Here is a 20,825-nt window from a genome sequence, read left to right on the forward strand (position 1 = left end):
TTATCTGCTAACCAACTTATAGCCCCTAAATGTATGCTTCTTGTTTCACTGCACTATAAAAATGACGGCAAAGCTCAAATTAGGAGAAATTGAAGAAGGTTTCAAGACACTGACCATTAAAGTTACTACCATTAAGCCACTATGGGATGATGCGAAAGATATTAATTTATGAGTTTAATAGGCGTAGTGTAAAAGGTAAAGCTCAGTGACATTTCAGGACTTTGATGGGCTTTTTGCGTTCTGTCTCCAAAGATATGAGCCAATTTCATTCAAAAACAAACCAGCACAGCAAATTGACAAGGTGTACGCCAGTTATCGCGACTTTGTCTCAAACAAATTATATGGGATTATTTAAACTCATCCATTTAAACCAGATCAGCACAAACAGGCACTCAGCCTCATCCACGATGAATTGGCAAAGTCGTAAATGCCTGATTAACCCCATTCTCAGAGTCGAATACCCAAAACTCGCAGTTGACTTCCTAGTGAGACGTGCATCACTCTGGCAAAACCCCGATCTCGATACTGTAATATATTAAACTCTTACTTATCCAGAATTGTCCCCGAGATACGCAGTTTATATCTGTATGTGTGTAACATGAGAACAATTTTTGCAATGTTAATAAGGATGCAACGCCTCTATCACCAATGTCTCTTTGAAGCAATGCTGTTGAAACTGCACTCGAACTTCCGAAAGAGGATATCGATGACAATTTTAGAGCGATCGCTCCATTTGGATGGGTCGAAGCACTGCTAAAAGTCTCGGGATTTTTCCCGACCAAGGGGCTGCCATTTCAGTGTTTTATTTATAAAAGTATATAAATTTTATTAAAAATAATAATGAAGTATGAAAGTGAATATGAATATCGAATGAGTATGAATATAAATATGAATATGAATGTGAATATGAACATGAATATGAATAAATGAATTCGAATATGATTGAGAAAAAAGATATGAATACGTTTTAAAAACCAATAGAAATTTACTCAGTCGAACTTTGTAATTGGGGACTTTCTCAGTAACTTCTGAGGGCGTTTTTATAATATATATTACATTCATGTATGTTTTCAAATGTTCGTTGTGAGAAGGCGATTTCGAAAATTTTCGTGAATAACAAAGTCCCGATTAACAAAATCCAGAAATACTCCATCCAAACCCGACCGATTAAAGTCATAATTCAAGCATAGTAGATATCACCCCGATAAGACAAAAAAAGGACGGACATAACAACCAAAATCTCGATCTAATGTAAACGGAACTATGAAATACATCCATTCCAGTCAGCAGTCAATATATCCTCATATATCAAAAAAACTCTCTTGCTAAAATAATTGCAATTTCCATACAGTTCATACAATTAGGCCAAATAAGATTTGGCAAGCATCATTGAAACCCAAAGCGCCCACATTGAGTGGAATTGCGATTTTAATGATAAATAGTTAAATCAGTAAAAAGTATGTGAGTGACCAACGAATTGGTAGGGGGTCAATAAACCGACCGATGAGTAAGTGAATTGTGTAAACAGAGCAAAATGAAGAGAAATGCGGATGAGAAGAAGAATACAAAAGCAAAATCGAGAATTGCATGATGACGGTTGAAATAAATCTAACAATGATTTATGAGTTTTGAGAGCCCAACACAATAAGCACACACATAAACTTATACAATTAAAGGAGTACACATGGATTTTAGTTTAAACAAGATCATTTCACTCATACTACAACATACAAATGAAAAGCCATATTAGCCGGGTGTCAGTGACATCTCGCTGCTTCAGATAAATTGTAAATAGGGATGGCACTAAATGTCTATTAAACTTATGATAGTATGAGTGGGTGTATACGTATGTATGTGTGTATTTGTATAGTCAAGTTGGCATTGTGCCATTGTGTTATGTCTGTTTATTTACATTGTGGCAACTATTAAAACCATTAAATGCAAATATACAGACATAGACTTTAGGTATACAATTTGTAATGGTTATTAGCTAAGCAGTGCACAAACACTAAGCGAATGCCATTGGCAGCATATGGCTGGCTATTGTTGAGTATAATTAGCCCAAAAACCACCAAATGTAACGCTGCCTAAAAATATGCAAAGGACTTAATCAGCAGCATGCACCGATAAGGCCTTGCGCTCAAGTAATACACCTCAAAATGTGTCAAATGTTTTTTTCATTTCCTTATTGATTAGAGGTTTAGTAAACCTTTGTGTGTTTCTGCCATGAAAAATGCGACTGGGCCCTTTTTGAGTCATTATTGAACCGAAACTCATACAAAGAGATCAAAACTGGAATTGGTCACATACTTCTTTGCAACTAATCCCGGATTCATCCTAGACTAATGCCCATTTTACAAACTCGGCTTTATTTGTAAGGCTCAAAAAAAATAAAAAATTACTTTTCGTAATTTTTTTCCAACAATTTTTTTTACCCAGTCCAACATACACTTAAACAAATTTATCAAAATGGAAATTATAATTCGCAATAAGAACTTTTCTCTAAATTAGGCATTCGAATTTTTATTAAATTAATTAATTAAATAGTAGTGACCGAAACAGATTGACCAAACCCCTTTTGTTAGAAAGAGTGGAATCTTACATGACAATCATCGTAACTGCAACTGCAACAGTTGTAGTCGTAGCTGTAAGTTTAGCTGTAACCGTGGCGGTGAATTCACTGTAATCGTAATCATAACTGCAACAACAACAGTAATCATAACATTAACTGTAACTGCGGCCTTATCGTAGCTGTAACCTAGCTGTAATTGTGACCATAACCTCCACCCAAATGTAATTGTAACTGTAATGTTGCTATAACCGTAATCATTTCCGTAAACATAGCAGTACCCGTAAACGTAATCTGTAAACATAAACATAACAATAACAGTAAAGGTAACCGTCATCTTAACTTTGACGTCACCTATTTGTAACCATGACTTTACTAGTGATAGTAACTATATTCGTAGCCACGGTCATAGCCATAACCGTAGCCATTTTTATAGCCATAAACATAATAGCAAGCATACTCGTAACCATAATCATGGCCATAACCCTGCCATAGTCATCACAATTGTAACCATATCACTTAAGTAGCGTACTGCAGAACTGGCCTGAAACAGTCTCTATATATACTTTGAATAATACATAAATTCGGGCTTAGCTTACAAAAAAGGAAATTTGAGCAAAAATGAAAAGTCAGGGTAAACAAAATAAGTCTTAAAAGCACAAGAAACCATAATTACAAAAATAAACAAAAGAAAAGGCATTTGTTTAAATAACAAATTAGTCAAAGTAAAATAGCAAAGCCGCTTTCGTTTTTTGTTTACCAACATCAATGCACAGCTTTTACTGTCTAGGACAGTGATAAAAGTGCAACAATATCTAAATATGTATATAATAGCACTTGTGCATATAGAACAACAGTCAAAATTACCTTGATTACCACAGCATTATTTCCATTATTATCCATTCACATTAGTTAAGTACAAACTAATTGTATGGTGAGTACTTAATGCGCCTACACTTACCCTTAAGCGAGTGAATATTTTGGATTGTAGACATTATTAGGTGCTCGAAAATATGTTGCCTACATCAGGGGATGGGCTTGTTTGTGTTGCCTACGAGCTTTTGTTGTCATCTGTAATTGTATGTTTGTTAATCCAGAATACAATAGGTATATGGTATGTGTAAATGTCAGACACTCACTCTCTGAAATCCATAGTCATTTGTGAGGCTTTTAGTCTTATTGCTTCACGGTGCGTTAGGTAGCTCTGCCTAAAAATATGCAACAGTGGTTCTAGCGTTTTCGTGGTTCGTATAATCTTTTATTTCTACATAAAAAAATTGCATGCTAATGGACATACAATTAAAGGTACAGGTAGATCTCGCCTTCAATGGTTATTGGCCTCTCACTAAAAATATTTCGTTATTGTTTGAAAGAAAGTAATATTTAAAAAACGTCAGTTAGCATACATAACTCATACTTCAAAAGTCGGAAACTTGTAATTGAGGTCTTGAAACTCCAACATTTCCTCTTTTCAGCTCAACTAGATTTCAGCTACTGGTGTGTAGCGGTAGATTGATCCGCCAGCGAAGCTCCTAGACTCAAGTCACAGGCATATCAACATCAAACATTTAGTAAAAGCATTTTTTACTAGAAATAAGGTTTTTCCAAGCGCTTCAGAGATTTCGCAATTACTGAAAATTTATTTGCCATGCAGATGACACTTCGAGTCGCTATTGAATATGAACGTCCCTTCACGTCAATTCTTATGAACTATTTAAAAGGAGCACAACGAAAAGTAAAAATCGTTAATTAAAAATTTTTTCTTATATACGATACTGGGGTTCAGATAAAAAAGAAAAGAAAATAATTAAAAAATGTTTAAGTTAAACGATTTTATTGAACACAATATAAAAGGACAAGAAACATGAAATAATAATAATACTAAAAGCCAGAAAATAATTTGGTACTTGTCATCACACTTCTCATCAATCTAGGGCGTTGATCATACAATAAAATAAAAACGTTGGGCGCCTGAAATTTCTAAAAATGTAAGGCGTAGCAAAACTGGATTAAGGTTCAGTTGGTTTTACTTATGACTATCAATAGAACTTTCACGCGCCGAACGCTTTTATTTGATTGCCTGATTAACGCCCTAGATTGATGAGGAGTGTGATGACTAGTGCCTAGGACCTACCTAATTATTTGCTAGCTTTTCGTATTATTATTACTTGATGTAAATATTTTTTTCAATAAAACCGTTTAACTTAAAAAGTTTGTTTTAATTATTTTATTTTCAAGTTTTTAGTCTTTATTTAATTGCCTATTATTTAACATTCTATTTAGTTCATTTAGTGACTCATAATTACAAGGACTCTTTCCTGACAATTTGTTACAATCTAAGCCCTCAATATATAATCCTTCCAAACACTTTACTCGACTCTGCGCCACGTATGCTTGTCCCTCCTCTAACTCCAAAATATTTTGATGTCTACCGGACTGTATGTAATATTTGTTTCAAATATGAGCCAAATCGGACCACAAATACGATTTTTTTGAATATATCGATCCTTGGGCCACCTAGCGGCATTTTTTCTTTTTATTGCATTGTCATCCGGTTCTGAACTATATTCCAATTTTCAAGCTTGTAGCTTATCGAGAAGTTACTTTAATTTCAATAACAAAATTCGTGCCAGCCAGCCAACCAGCCAGCCTGTCAAGTCAAGCTAAATAACGCCGTTTAAGAAATGCAATGCACTATAACCTTCTTTTCAAATTTGCATCGTGCTCCTTTTAAATTTTGCTAATTGCCGGGTCGGGATCTACATGACTTACGCCAACTCCGAACCACATCTGCGAGGCAAATGAGTTTTCATCGCAGAAGTACACTCGTAGTGTTTGCCAAGTCACTGCCGAGGGTCGACCCCTCTTAGAAAAATTTTTTCTGTGGTTCACGTACTCGAGGCCTAATCGCGTTCCAATGAGTGTAAAGCTGATCGACTATAATCATATCAAATTAGCAATTCGCTCAATGCCCCAGCGGGTTAGGGGGCTTAGAATATACCCGTGGCAGATATGCCTGTCGTAAGACGCGACTAAAATACCAAATTGATTCAAGGGGTTGTGCAACGCAACCATTTCAAGGTGTTGCAAGCGCAAAATATTGCTTCTCCAACCCAAATGTCAACCTCACCTACCCGTGGCGAATCCTGTAATTTTAACAGCCGATGCTCTGGCAACCCCAAGTTCCTTATGGATTTAGGGGATGGGAGGACGGGCTGGCCTTGATGGATTCATGTGGTCATACTAAATCGTTCCTGAGATGGTCGGACTAGTGCCATAATGGTCCTTGTAACCGGAACATACCGGATCTGCATCAGCATCGGCAAAGAACCATCAACATCAATAACACTCCTCAAGGCCTTCGGGGAGTATCCTTATCGCTATCAACAACAACAACAGCAATTCTCTCAACAGCTTAAATCACCTTCATAAGCTTCGGTACCAATTATCAAATCAAAAGCCAGCGTTCAGTATACCATAGGAGGTTTTGATAAAAGGCGAAAAAAGTGTTACTCATTCTATGCATTCAACTTGCTTCATTTAATGCTCTCTTAGTGTAAAAAAATTAAATTTTCTGCTCCTCGACTCTTGTATGTATGAAGGTCTAAAAATGTTCGGCTCCCAGTCAATTCTTTGGCGACGATGGTTAAGTTCTCACAGTATTTGTAGTGCATAGACTCCTCAGTCTTAATCAATATTATTTACATATTGTAACGAATTTCGGGTACTCCGCTTATTTTAAACCTTCTGCTAACGTTCGAATGGCTGAACTGTTGAATAAATCCCTTCAATATTCTGTATTCCAAATGGTCTTTATTTGACTACTTTGGTACTAGTATTATTATACTTCACAATTATACATCACTTCGCAACTGATAGCGCGTTTAAATACAACCGATTACTGATTCCTCAGCTTGCGCTGCTTTTATACTCTCAGTTTTCTCGTTCATCCATTTATCCTAAGGTCTAGTCATTTCGCGAAACTGTATTCCAGAATAATTGTATCCCTTGCTTGGTTATTAGCTTTATACATGTATACCTATTTGTAGTTTATGTTTCTCTTATAGTCATATGCGTGTGTATGGGTGAGTAACTACTTCTGCTGATGACTACATGTGAGTGTGTGCGTGAGTAATATCTTCGTCGCCTTCTATATATTTGTGTAAATGATGATTAATGTGTTTATGTAGATTGCTTTAATGTTTTTGTTTGTTCGCCACAATATGTTATATTCATGCAAACTTATTTGATTACGAACAGACCAACAGTCAAGTAATAGTCCAAGTGCCACTCTTCTTTCACTATTTTCCATTCATTTTTTGCACACATTTTTCCCTTCCTACTTTTTTAAAAAATTGTAGCTGAGAGCCGTAGGCACTTTATGAGAAAACCCTTTAGCGTTTTCTTCCGTTTTCATACCTTTCAGCCTTTTGTGTAAGAATTTGATTTTTGTTCGACACACTTTATTCAACTTATTTACTTAAATCAAGATTTTTCTACACAGCAGCTGCACGCAGCGCAACGGAACTTAGCTTAACAAAACTGCACTATGCTGTTGGGTTTGTATAGAATAAATCGATTTTGTTCCTTTTTATTTGAACTTCTTTGATGTAAAATTGATTTTTTATTATTACAGCCTCATAAGCAATGTTATTAAATACAACATAATTTATTTTCAAATTTTCCACTGAAAATTGTTTTCGGATTCTTTCTTGCATTAAACCGCAAAGAGAAACACATTTGACACACACTCACACCCTCATATTCTGGCACATGTATCCAACCACTGAATGTTATGCAAATTTAAATAGCTCTACCTCTTGTTAAGCTTTTACTTATTTTGCTTAGCACACAACTTGCTCTTAGGCTTCTTATGCAACCAGCTGTTGATGTCGAAGTGTGGCTGCTTGAACGCCTAAGTGTATGCAACAAAGTTTAATTGTGTGTGCTAAAATTGCCTTTCCATGCGTAGTTTGAAAGTTTGTGTGTGTGTGTGATTTGTTGCTGGAACAGCATGCGTAAGATAATCGCTATATTTAAGCGTATTAATGAAGCCAAAAAGTTGTAAGAAGACTTAGTAGCTTTTAGCTAAAGTCTGAGTTGAATTTGTTGGAAGTTTGGGTAACTAACGTGTTTATATCACAGATATCGAAAATTTTTATAGTTTTCGAAAGTTTTAAACTTTTTAGTGCCACTTGCAAAACGGCAAGCTATTTTTTTCTTCAGAGTTAATTAAAAATTTGCCAAATATGTATGAGTTTAACCCTTCATGTCAGGTTAACTCTGAGTTAATAAGTTAACTTGCCGTTCTGCAAGCGTGCCTTGATGCTTAAGAGGTACTTTAATGTTTTACATTTTTTATTTTTATTTGAAAGTTTATACCAGTAATGAATATTTGAAATAAGCCTTTAGCAGCGTTTCAGTTCACAAGCAGGAAATAATTAAATAATTTAAAAAGATATGTTTAACGACCTATCAAAATAGAAAGAGTGTAACTTAAGAGTTTTTTTAAGCAGGACGTATCTCAGACGTTCTGTTAATAAGGACGTATCTTAATGGAGTCGTTAATAAAGTCATATCTCAGGAGGCCGGTTAAAAAGTTGTATTTGAAATTAATTTAACAAATTTAGATAAATATAGAACTATTCGTATTTTGGTATACAAATTTGTGTTTTTTGCGGATTGCGAATAGGAAATAAGTTAAGTTGAATTCGAAGTTTTTTCGACAAAAAGGTATTTTTTTAACTACAACCTGTGTAACCGGTCTACTGAGAAACCACGTCATTAACGACTTCGCTCAGACACGGTCTTATTAAAAGAACGTCTATATGTCCATCTTAGCAAAACTCTTAAGTTACGATAGTCGTTAAATAATATACCGTTAAATGAATCATTAGGGAATTTTAATGTTGTTGTTGTTGTTGTTGTTGTAGCGATTAGGTTACTCCCCGAAGGCTTTGGGGAGTGTTATCGATGTGATGGTCCTTTGTCGGATACAGATCCGATACGCTCCGGTAACACAGCACCATTAAGGTGCTGCCCGACCATCTCGGGAACGATTTATATGGCCACATTAAACCTTCAGGCCATCCCTCCATCCCCACCCCCAAATTCCATGAGGAGCTTGGGGTCGCCAGAGCCTCGTCTGTTAGTGAAACGGGATTCGCCGCTCGAAGCTGAGGTTGACAATTCGGTTGGAGAAGCTATATATTGCGCTGCACAACCCCTTGAATCCCAGGGAATTTAAATCATATCTAACTACAGGCATACTTGCCAGCGTGTATATTCTAAGCCCCCTAACCCACTGGGCGGATTCTTTTTTTTATAAATAATGTTTGGATAGTCTAAACTATTGCCTTCAAATGGTTGCCAGATCAAGCTCACAACTAGGTCCTTCACGTTCTGCTTGAAGCGAACTTATTTTGGTTTACTTATTACCACTTACTTTAATTTAATAACATAATCGAACACCATTTTTCAAGTTTTTCATTGCATATTTAATATATATAATTTAAATGCGTATCCTCTCTTTCCTTTTTACAGCTTTTGAAAAATTTTCAACCAACTTGGCAGAAACCTACATATACAAGCATGCTCATTCAACATGTAAGTAAAATTGTACATGAGACACATACATATTTATTTATTTCAAATATTTAAGCAATACATCAGTGATGCGATGCAGATATATATGCAAAGTTCTACCTTTATGATTTATTTAAAATTTGAAGCAATTCATTAAAACTGAATTTCAAAGTTACCGGTGCTGTAGTTAACTCGTATAACTAAGTTAGCATATAATTTAGGAACAAAACGCAAATGAAAAATAAATTTTCCAAATAAATACTAACGAATTTAATTTCAAGATCAAATTAAAATAAATAAACTTGAATATTTACTAAGCCTTCACGCCCTGCAGAAAACTGGACTAGCTCAGAACTGGAGTAGATCTATACCATTTGGCGACAATATTAGTTCTAACTCAATACATCACCAATGCTTTCGACAGTCCAATTTATCATACCAATGCCATTGCCAATGACAAATAACAACAAGTGAGCTACTTCGGCACTCATTGTCGACAAAGGCTTGAATTACGTCTTACGATCAGTGACTGAAAACAATAAACATGCAACTGTCAAACTACTTCTAAAAATGATGTACATTGAAACGATTTTCCGTCATCCCTTGTCAAATTTGGTTTCGAGGCAAACCGGTTTCGGCGTTGTGCCATCATCAGTGTCGATTTTCCTTCTGGTCTGTTGTTGGCGTTTGTCCTATATTTATAGTTCGCAATTACATGAAGAGGTATTGTCAAAATTGATGGTTGTGTATATTTAGGTATGTGTATGTGCTGTACGGATCCTCTGAGTTAGTTTAGCAGCCACGGTGTATACAAGCTTACCTGCGGATGCCAACATAGTTACATAGAACAAACAGGATGGCAAATAAGAACGAGGTTCAGAGTGCATATTAGAGGTTACAACAAAAAAACACGGAATCCAAACAGTATACCAGAGTCTAACTTCGCGAATCACATGGTTGTGAATGAGCATACAGCACATACACATACCTAAATATACACAATCATCAGTTTTGACAACACCTGTTCATGTACTTACGAACTATAAATACAGGGCAAACGCCAACAACAGATCAGAAGGAAAATCGACACTCATGATGGCACAACGCCGAAACCGGCTTGCCTCGAAACCAAATTTGACAAGGGATGACGGAAAATCGTTTCAATATACATCATTTATCCACCCTGTCGGAAAATCAACAAAAAAAAATAAGTCAATAAGTTTTGTATATAATGAGTACTATTTGTCGCTAGTTAACATATGTCATTAATCCAATTCACCATTTTAGAGCTATTGCGATTCGAAAAATAAGTTTCGATCACGATTGTAAAACGTAATTAAAGCCCAGTTTGATCGCATACAATTCTAAGACATTTTCGTTTTTGGCCATTTCCATTTCCATACATTCTTCGTTGTATCTTTAAACCAGCTCCTCTTGTGAAAGGTACAGAACAAGTTAAGAAAGGAGTTTGACATTTGACATACAAAATACTGTATCGTTTTGAACTGCCGTGCTGATATTTATACATACATAGGGATGTGCGTCATCATTCCTTAACCTCGTATAAACACATAAACACACTCGCTATCACTTTGATGTTTCTCTTCGCCTCATCAGCAGCCTTTAATTGCGAAATCTGCATAGTTGCAGAAAGTAAAATAATCATTCCTCTTAAATGGAATCAACTTAATACATTAGAGAAACCTGCCATGACAAATTTTCTGCATATTTTTGAAAACCAATTTATTTTAAGAAACTGATATGCATGCACCTTTTTGTATTTTAATTCGATAAATATGAGGACATGAGTAAATCATTTCATCTTGCTCACATACATATGTACGTACAATGTCAAAGCAAGAAAACATATGCTTAAAAGAACTAAGTGCTCACGTACGAAGTTATGAATATTTATAAAATCACCTCCTGCACACTTTTAATATTTGGAAAGTTTTAACGACATCTGCATGCTATTGTACTACACTTTAAAAAACGGAAAATGAGGTTGATGAAAAATATAAGGCAAAAATTTGCATGTGTGGCACCTGATTGACGTTTAGAAGGACTATCAAAGAGTAATAGTTTATTTTTAGCACAAGCTTACGCGGTTGCTATATTTAAGTACCACAAATTCCCAACAACTCTCATTGTACTTCCTTATTTAATCGCTTTTGTATTATCTTACACCAGCGACCACCTACGTCGCTTAATTGTACCGTAAACTTGCCAATTTTAAATTCGGCTACAAATAATGCAGCCGTTTTCTCTGCCGCATTTCATTGAGTCACTGATGTGTTATTCTGGGACTCTTAGGCAAAGATATCGAAAGAAGTAGAACCATCAAAGTTGTGGATTTTATCTTCGGCGTAAACGTTTGCAACAAATGAACGACTCAGTTGAAATTTGATTGTATCTTGTAGGTAAGAAGCCTTTCGTATATCTTTGTCAACTGATTTGAAAAACGTGTCTCCTGCTTCTCTAGTTTTTTTTTCAATCACGTGCCTCTGCTGTGATCTTGGATATTTCTGATAAATTTTCATGTCTACTAAAGTTTATATTCTTTCATTTTAGATGTAATTCCTATCTCCGGTGCTCCTATTTTTAAACGGTTTATTTAGCTTGACTTTACAGGCCGGTCGGCACGAATTTTGTAATTAAAATTTAAGTAGTTTCGCTCTAAGCTATAAGCTTGAAACTTGGAATATAGTTCAGAACCCGATGGCAATGCAATAATAAGAAAAAAATCCGATAGGTGGCGCATGGATCGAAATATTTCAAAAAATCGTAATTGTGGTCCGATTTGGCTCGTATTTGGAACAAATATTACATACACTCCGGTAGAAGTGACACCATTTTTTGTAGTTCGAGGAGGGACAAGCATATGTGTCGCCGAGTCGAGTAAAGTCTTTGGAAGGATTATGTATTGAAGACTTAGACTGTAACAAATTGTCACGAAAGAGTCCTTGTAATAATTAATCACTAAATGAAATAAATAGAATGAGAAATAATAGGCAATTAAATAAAGACTAAAAACTTGAAAATAAAATAATTAAAAAAAATTTTAAGTTAAAGGGTTTTATTGAAAACAATACTTACATTAGGTAGTAATAATACTTAAATACAGAAAATAATTAGGTAGGTCCTAGGTACTAGTCATCACACTCCTCATCAGTCTAGGACGTTTATCAGACAATTAAATAAAAGCGTTGGGCGTGTGAAATTTCTAAAAATGTGAGGCGTAGCATAACCTGATTAAGGTTCAGTTGGTCTTACTTATGACTATCAATGGAAATTTGAAGCGTCCAACGCTTTTATTTAATTGTCTGATTAACGCCCTAGATTGATGAGGAGTGTGATGACTAGTACCTAGGACCTACCTAATTATTTTCTAGCCTTTAGTATTATTATTACTTAATGTAAGCATTGTTTTCTATAAAACCGTTTGGTTAAACATTTTTTTAAAATTATTTTACTGTAAATTGTGCTTCTATTTTGCTTAATATCATTAATAAATATTGCATTTGTCTTCACTACGCCGCGTTATTCTCCAATGGATAAAAAATTTACCCTTTCACCTAAATATAACCGTGACAGAATCCAGGTTTACTTCCGGTTATTTTACATCGGTTATATTCTAACTTCCTTTTGATGTATGTAAAATTTCGATTAAGTAATTAAGTGTGACGAATTTAGTTCAAATCAAACTGATTGGATGTCCTGCAAAATATCTTCTCTGTACCGTAAAGAAAAAAAATTTGGTCCATCCAAATGGACATAAATACATATAGACAGAAATTCTTCCTCTCTGCAACTTCAAGTTGACTCCTAACTTTGTATATCGGTATGAACGTTCCAATTCTCGAAATCTTAGGCTTGCGGAGTATTAAAGACTTACATGACGTCTGGAGACTAAATGGCCTTCGGGGACAGACTGGGTTTATAACTGTTGTCTGTGATATCAGTAGATTCTTCTCGGACTAAATCCAAAGCCGATAAAAGTGTATTTGTTTAGGGTTCGATATTATATATACATATATCACAGTGGATTGGATAAGAAGGGTCACTAACTCTGTGATAAGACGTTCGACGAGCCGCATACGAGATATCGTGATTTGCCAGACATCCTACGATATACAAATTCTAAAAGCTTTAGGCTATGTTTATGATCGAGCGTAATCGCATCGCGCGATGCGACGAGAATCGCTGTTAGCGGTAAATTATATTAGTGCATATGGAGATGTTTATGACAAAGCGATTTAGCGTAAAGCGAATTGAGCGATTACAAGCGACAAAAGCAACGAAAATTTGCAAACAATATATTTTGATTCAGTTGAGCGAAACTAGCGAAATAATATGGATGTTTTTATTGAAAGGGTACGTGACAGGGATGGTTTTGGGGACTCCCTCGGGGTCATTTGGTGGTCATTGCGGGGTAGTTTGGGGACTCCCTCGTGGGCATTTGGGGTCATTCCGGAATCTTTTTGGGGACTCTTTCGGGGTCATTTGGGGGTCATTATGAATACTTTTTCGGGACTTATTTAAAGTTGAGGATAGCGAAAAATGGGCAGCTGTTGCAGCTGTAATCCATCCGCAATTCAAAACTCAGTTGATAGGTTGCCTCTCGACCGAAGCACAGAACAAAGTTAGCTGTCCATTATCCGCAATCCTCAACTTTAAATAAGTCCCCAAAAAGATCCCCCAGTTACCCCCAAATTACCCCGAGGGAGTCCCCAAAACCACCCCGGAATGACCCCCAAATGACCCCGTGGGACTGCCCAAAAACATCCCGGAACGATTCCCAAAAGACCCCGGGAGGACCCCGAGGGAGTTCCCAAAAACATCACCGAACGAACCCCAAAAGACCCCATGAGAACTCCGAGGGAGTCCCGAAATGACCCCAAAATGAACCTCGAAAGCCCCCGGGAGGATCCAAAGGGTGTCCCCCAAATTACCCTAAAAAACCTGGGAATACTCCCCAAAATCATCTCAATATTACGCTTAGAAGCTTCAGAACTACACGCGCACATGGGTATACGCATATGGGTATATTTTCAGGGCATCTCGAGGGTTTATTTTTTTATTTTTGAATAACTGAATAAAAATTGACTCAACTCTACTCAAAATTTACAAAAAATCATGACTCAGGATATTTTGAATAACGATAAAATGTTATTCATTATTCGAAAATGCTTGAATAAGAAATACCTTGTTATTCATCACTCAAGTTTTCTTGTATAATGAATAAAAATAATTTTTTTATTTTTTCGTCAATCGTTATTCAAATTTGTTGATAACGCCCATCCCTGGTACGTGACAAGCAGTGTTTGTGGAATTTGCATCATGCAGATTACCACAATCGCAATATAATTAAAAAGCTTGGGAGGATGTAGAAAAAGAATGCGGTTTTAAAGGCTTTGAATGTAAAGTATGGAATTCACTATAATATTTTCTTTCCTTGGCAATTGGCTGCACTTGATTTTTTTCTTTTTTTTTTTTCTTATGTATACTTTTTAAATATTTTTTTCGTAACAAAGTGCTATTTTCTAATAATAAAATTTTACGAGTTAATGTACGCATGTTGCTTTCTCTACACTGCCACAACGTGATTAAAAAGATGTTGAGTTATATCGTTGAGCATTCGATCGCTTGCGATCTCGCTCTACTAGAAACACTCAATCGCCAGCGATAACGCTAGCGAAAATGTAACAAGCGATGGAGCGTTTCTTGTCGCATCGCGCGATGCGATTACGCTCGATCATAAACGTAGCCTTATCTTCTGTTTTCTATATTAAATTTGTTTAACTTGCTGTTTTGGTTAATTATATGGTTTCAAAACCAAAATTAAATGTTTTTGTTCGTCCTCAAAATTGCTTAAAGCAGTTTGGCATGTCGTATGAGTAACTTATTCTGCTATGAAAGCAAGGCACTCATAGTTATTTAACAATGAAAAACGAAAATCTCTCGCAAAGCTCTACTCAATGCAATTTATCTTAAAACAAAACCTGTCATTGATCGAAATCACATGCCATTTGCACACCAAAATAACCCCACACACTCACACAAACACAAATAAAGAAGTGCTTATATAGCTGTAAATAAAAACGATTGTGACAAGTAAATATCCACTTGTAAATACTCTTAGCTAAATCTGTCACACATTTGCACAAAAGGAAATATATAGAAGTATGTGCGTCTGTGTGCGAATGGACAACTAAAGAAACAAGCTGGAACGTGCTCAATTTTGTTAAAGTGGTATTGAATATCGAACATTATTGTTATTTTCCTGTTTATTTTGTTTGCTTTTACTGCTTCCAAATCTTGACTGGACTAACAAACAGATGACTTGTCACAAATACAATTTTAGTTGTTTGTGTATTAATTTTTTTTTTCTAAACAAGTGTTGTATGTGTGTGAAGTAGTGAAAGTAACAAAATACGGTGTTGCAGAGTTTTATCACTTGCGCTCACAGAAATATTACTCATACGCCCTGTCGGTCATCGAAACAAGAAGTTCATTTGTATTCATATGGCAAATGGCATTTATTTTGTTTATTTAGTTAGTTGATGTTACATTTTGTAAATAGTTTTAGTAATAGCACTTTGGTATTATTTATGTTGTCAGTTAATTTTGTTTATTTATTTACTTATTTCGCATATTTGATTGTATAATTTTTTTTCTAGGCGAACGTGTAATTCACTTGTAATCGTTAATGCTTGGATACATAAACATGTACGAATATGAATTCTTTATAAATTGTTAAACATTTTGCATTGCATGTTTTTCCTCTTTTGTTTTTTCTGGTTACAAATAAAACCAAATATCTTGTCGCATTAAATTCGAATTTTTTTCGAAGTCTCTGAACTCTTGAGTGCCCCTCATAAACTCAGAAACACAGTTTTTCAGAAAACATTAGTCAGAACCCTTTTTTCAGAAAGAAAAAAATTCAGAGGTCAAAATTCAGAAGCCAAATCTCAGAAGTCAAAATTCAGAAGTCAAGTTTCAGAAGTCAAAATTCAGAAAATAATCAGGCAGCAAAAAACGTAAAATTTTGCGAATAGTTCAATATTTTTTTGCTGTCTGATTACTTTCTGAATTTTGGCATCTGCAATTTGACACCTGAATTTTGACTTTTGAAATTTGACTTCTAAATTTTGACTTCTGAATTTTATTTTCTGAATGTTTGTTTCTGAGTTTTGATTTCTGATCACTTTCTGAATTTTCGCATCTGAAATTTGACACCTGAATTTTGACTTCTGAAATTTGACTTCTAAATTTTGATTTCTGAATTTTATTTTCTGAATATTTGTTTCTGAGTTGACTTTTGAATTTTGGCTTTCTGAAAAAAGGGTTCTGACTAATTTTTTCTGAAAAACGCGTTTCTGAATTTATGAGGGAACCGAATTCTTGTACTAAATTAATACTTTAGTATTGCGTTATGTTTCATAGATTAAATATTTTTACTTACCTACTAAATTAGTTTAACAACACCAACCAAATCTCAACATTCGCTTCTTTGTTTTACAAACTACCGCAATTTATATACCTTAATGGAACTTAATTCGTTTTCCACTTGGTCCTTCAAACAGAGGCCCCACTGTCAACCAAGTTTTGTGCGAATGTAAAAATTTCGCTTACAAAATAACAGTAAACCAGTGAAACAGTTACTTTTTAGCAATCTATTTTTATTTGAACCAAGTTTCTTTTTTAAACCGATAACTTTTTTTAGAACTGATTAGTTTTATGCAACCGGTTATTTTTTTAGAAGGGCCAGGACCTTTGCACATTCCATTTTCCTGCAGCCATCGGCAATGGTAACTCTTTCTGGTGTAAGTAAAAATTAAATAAAAGTGGGTATAGGATGCCACTCTGAGGTGCGCCTCGTTCAGTTCTTAGTTTTAATGTCATATTCCTAAATTAGGCCGACAAGCTTTTCCATTTCTTAGAGTGTCTATTTGCGTATCAGTTCAGGCCAATAAAATGTTAAAGAATCGTGCTTTTAACTGAGCTATTTGTCCACGGTCATACACAACAGTACTTGGGCGACGATCGCCAACAAAAAATACTGAATCTGCGAGATGTTGCCTGGACAAACAATTTAAAGTACTTAGGCTTAATGGTTATATTTTGATGTCCCTAGCGTTACATCTCTTGAAAGCCTATGATACTAGCCTCTGCCTGTAGAAGAATATCATAAAAGATCCCTACACTTCTGGCTAATTTTTTTAAATTGCAGGTATTGGAACTTTTACGCTGGTTGTATCTTTATGAAATGCTTAAAGCTTGTACCGGTAAAAAAAATAAGTAACAAGCCCTGGCAGAAACTTGAAACGACACCCTATATAAGCGCCAGATTATGTACGACGCCGTGACTCTTTCCGACGCAGTCACTAGCATTCACATTCACCACTATATAATACCAAAAATTTCACAAAAACAATCAGGTTTACTATCACTGACTGATGTGAATGAATGCTCTTATATCATACGAATTCTGTTTCACACGAGAAAATATGACTCGTTGCGTTATACATAATATTCCCCTTAGTTTGTACCGAATTTGAAACCAATTCGATCCTCGGTGAAACCTGTTGGGAAAAACATTACGAAATTGCCTAACAATGATGACGTGGTAGTTTTCGAAATGGTACCATCGCAGTATGCTTTGTTTTCTTCCTTTCAGTTTGCACCAATACATAAAAATAAGAATTGAATACCAGTTATTGTTTACCGATGTTTAGCTCCTTAGTCCTTATAACTACTAAGTTAAACCATTAACTACAAATGGGAATTAATACAGGACCGCAATCGTAACCAAAACCGGAAACTACTTCCAAACCCGGAGTCAAACTCGAAGCTAAAAGAGTTACCACAACTGGCGAAAGAATCCAAATCTGGAACCGTCGCCATAACCAAATCCGAAACCAAAATCAAACAGAATCCGATACCGAAAGTGGAACTATAAACTTCTACACGCGACACGTACCTCTTTAGTAATTAGTATTTATGTATGTTAATACATACCTGCTTTGAATGCAAAGATCTTAACACTTTCATTGCAGGTATTATTTGACGGCTATTCGTATATTTGGTGAATTCTTTTTTTTTTTTTTAATATCAAGCCAAACATTTTTTAAATACGATATCAATCGTACAAATTTATTACAAAAATTTACCAACGTCTCTAGCGCCTCTCTCATTATGGTCCACCCCTGTTGAAACAGCAAGTTTCCTTGGACTCGCGTTAGAGGATATTGATGACAATTTGTGATAGCACACACCTATTGGATGGGGCGAAGCACTGCTACAACAATAACAACAACAACTACAAAAATTGACCCGTTCAAGCTAACTCAGCTGCTTCTAATTAGAAACCACATCAAAACCATTTACAACACCATTTGTAGACCAAACTTAATTCAATCAACATAGCACATAAATCCCTACAAATTGAGAGTATATGGGCTTATGTATTTGTGCGTGCACTCTAATCCAGTGGCTTTAACGGCTTAAGAGCAACACGGTGTGGCATAATTTCGAGACAGTACAAATGAATTCATATATAATTTTGTATATCTGCAACATCATATACATGCACACACATTCAAATAGTTGTAATTATGTTAAGAACTTCGTGCATAACAATTATGTATGTGTGAATATGCATCCATGTGTTAATGTTAATTAAACTTATCATCTATCAACCACACTTTGCACAGCCAGAAAACCACCCAAGCTCAACTTCATTGTCACGTTCTCGTTTACTACACTGGCCAACTTATTTAAGCGAATGTATTATATTTCTAACATCTTCATTTGCCATTGAGTAGTTAGAAAGTGAAACTGTTATCTAACTGTATCTATGTTAACGGTAAATACCCTCAGCTTTGCGGTTTGTGTGTCTAACAAACTTCATTGCTAACTCAAAGCTCCCTGAGGCGGTTTTATCGCCGCTATCTTGTCATTGGCAAATTAAAGGTCAACAAGTAAGGCGTGCGATCAGATTTCAAAGTAGAAGGTCATGGGAAGTAGTAATGTGAATATGATGTCTTTTGTATGTGTGATTAAATGAATGCGAGTGCTATGCCAGCAGCTTTGTGTTTCGAAATTGCACAATGATTAGGTCCTCCTCTTATCTGACTCTGTAGACAACGTTGGTATTGGATTGAAAGTCCGTTACCTCAAAGCTCTGTTAACCACAAATTACTTACCCCTCTTTTGCTCTTTTTTTCATACCCGTTTTGTTGTTGTTGTTTTTATTGTTGTTGCGATAAAAACAGTGCCCATCCCGCCATCCACCCCCTACTTGCATGATGAGCTTGGGGTCGCCAGAGCCTCGGCTGCTAAGGAAACAGTCTCATTTTCCTTTTTTCCATTTTGCGATTTCACGCCATTTTCTCCACACTCGTAAACACTTTAATAGTAACTCCCTCCTATTTCTTACCTTTTCACCTTTCTTTTCGCTTTTTGAGTTTTGACTTTCTTCTACTTTTTTCTTCGTTACCTTTCATTTCTGTTATTTCCTAATTTCCATCTTTCTTTTATCTTTTTGTGTCCGCTTCCTCTATCTTAAATACTTTTTTATTGTTTTTTTATTTTTGTTTTATCTTTATTTATTTTTTCTATATCCCTCTTTTCTTCTATTCCATTCCTTTGCGTTCCCACATATTTTCTTCCTTCTTTCTATTTCGTGGTTTTTTTGTTCATTCTTTCTTCTCTTTTTTGTTTGTTTTCTTCATCATCTTTCCTCTATTCCCCTCTTTTTCAATTATTTCGTAGTTTTTTTCCCGCCATTTTCCTTCGCCATCCCTTTCTGCAACTTCGCAATATCCATCTTTCCATTCTTCTTCTCTTTCCTTTTCCTTCTCTTCTTTTTCCTGTTTCCTTCTAGACTTTTTCATCTTTTTTTACATTTTTTTTTTCATCTGCCTCATTTTATTAACTTTTTTTTCTGTTTGGTTTATGTTTTCTTACTTGCATTCTTTCCTCTCTTTTCCTGTCTTTATTTTTAAACTTGTCTTATCTCTTTCTTCTGTTTGCTGTTTTCCTTCTTAACCTCTTTATCTTTGCCTAGTTTCATCTCCCTTGCTTTTTCTCTCTTAACTTTCTTTTCTTTCTGTCCTTTTCAATACCATCTTCACAGCTTTGTTGTCCTTCCACTTATTCTTATCTTTGTCTTATTTTGATATTCCTTTTTATTATTTTTAATTTAGCTGTGCAGTTCTTTTTTGTTAACTTTCTTAATACATATTTATTCTTCTATATTATATTGCTTTTCAATTTAAATATTTTCTTAGTTTCTATATTATACACTTTTTCTGTATTTTTCCTTCTTTTATTTTCTTCTTTCCTTTCTTTTTTGTTTTGGCTACTTCTTCTTCCTCTTTAATTTTTACTTTTTCTTACTTTACGACTAGATCATTATAATGTGATTTGTCGTCTTTCTTTGTTACATCCTCTTATTCCTCTAAAACCTTCTCTTTTTCGTCTTTCTCATGAATTTTGTGCTCATTTTTCACCAGTCACGCATATATTCTTATAACCAAAAACCTGTGCACCGCAAATATTAACCATGAAATTATTCATCCATTTGCTCTTCCATTCTATTTTAAATACATATTTTACACGTTTTACCCTTTACATACTTTTGCTCTTACTTCGACAACCTTCAACA

The 20,825-nt window shown here is 35.2% G+C and overlaps 1 long non-coding RNA gene across 7 annotated transcripts in view; it reads left to right on the forward strand.

Moving 5' to 3' along the window:
- Positions 1-20,825, forward strand: part of LOC137241211 (uncharacterized) — a 175,065-nt gene that overhangs the window by 68,584 nt on the left and 85,656 nt on the right. For all 7 annotated transcript variants that reach the window (XR_010949934.1, XR_010949937.1, XR_010949932.1 and 4 more), the window contains one exon: positions 9,113-9,175. This is a non-coding gene — a long non-coding RNA (uncharacterized lncRNA). The remainder of the gene's footprint in view (positions 1-9,112; positions 9,176-20,825) is intronic.

This window comes from Eurosta solidaginis, chromosome 2 (assembly GCF_040869045.1).
Source record: "Eurosta solidaginis isolate ZX-2024a chromosome 2, ASM4086904v1, whole genome shotgun sequence".
NCBI lineage: Eukaryota > Metazoa > Arthropoda > Insecta > Diptera > Tephritidae > Eurosta > Eurosta solidaginis.